This window comes from Somniosus microcephalus, unplaced genomic scaffold, assembly GCF_052327205.1.
Source record: "Somniosus microcephalus isolate GS21.2 unplaced genomic scaffold, FLI_Smic_1.0 unresolved_chr1, whole genome shotgun sequence".
In the NCBI taxonomy this organism is placed as follows: Eukaryota; Metazoa; Chordata; class Chondrichthyes; order Squaliformes; family Somniosidae; genus Somniosus; species Somniosus microcephalus.
In genome coordinates, this window is record NW_028225179.1 from 1613251 (window position 1) to 1614280 (window position 1030).

General features: G+C 46.0%; 1 non-coding gene across 1 annotated transcript; it reads left to right on the forward strand.

Annotated features, from left to right (window-relative positions):
* Window positions 1-507: 507 nt before the first annotated feature.
* Window positions 508-597, forward strand: trnar-ucg (transfer RNA arginine (anticodon UCG)). The gene is given in 2 exon segments: window positions 508-544; window positions 562-597. It is a non-coding gene; the product is annotated as a tRNA-Arg (tRNA).
* Window positions 598-1030: the final 433 nt, after the last annotated feature.

The window sequence follows — 1030 nt, forward strand, 5'->3', positions numbered from 1 at the left end:
GTCCGATTTATGTTGCCATCGATTTCATAAGCATTGAACATCAGGCCTTTCTATAATGGAATGGGTCGTGGTCAGTTGTTAATCACTCTGGGTCTGTTTAAACCGGGAGTGCTCACAGTCCCGGATCATTCTGTGTCTGTTTAAAATGGCAGAGCTCAGAGGCCCGGATCATTCCGTTTTTTTAAAAGTAGAGCGATTTCAGCTTTCATGACGGAGGTGTTGAGTTTAACTAAATGCAGGGGAGCTCGTCCGGGATTTGGCCCCAAACCTCTCGCACTTTAAACCACGGAATTCCCTAAGCGAGAGTCATACCCATAGACCAAGGAGCCGCTGATGTTTTGCTTCCAGTTGCATTGCGATTCCCTGCGCTGGTGCAAACCCAGCTCGCAGAAGTCCTGTTCATTCAGTTATAATGTTTATCTTCTCCTCAATCCGCTTGTTTTTGCGAACAGTTTCCTTGAATCTGCTCACAATTCTCCACATAAAAAAGAGCTTACCACCATCAGCGGCCGCGTGGCCTAATGGATAAGGCGTCTGACTTCGGCTGCGAGTGTTTTAATTATCAGAAGATTGCAGGTTCGAATCCTGCCGCGGTCGTTTAATTAACTGGGTGACAATTTTTATGTTTTGAATCTAGCTTCAATCCGACCATTTTTGACAGTCCCTCAACTGAAGCAGCGGAAGGCCTTTTGCTTACATTAAGCTGATTGTACATTTTCAACATTGTAGATCTGTGTGCACGGGCAGGATAAGCGGTGAAGTGGACTTTCTTTCAGGATATTTCTGCTTAGATGCAAAAAGCAGGAAATGGAATGGCTGAGAGCAGTGTATGGTGGCGACGAGGTGGCCGACAGGCTAAGGCGATGGACTGTTTATCCATTGCCGATCTGTATGTGAGGGTTCGGATCCCACCCTCGTCGTTAATTACGTTTGAAACTGCTGTACTTTCCGAGCATTTAACTGAATCTTGCCTAAAATAAGCTTTCAAATGCAATTTCGTCAGAATCGCCCTGGTGCTCCTGGTCTGTGC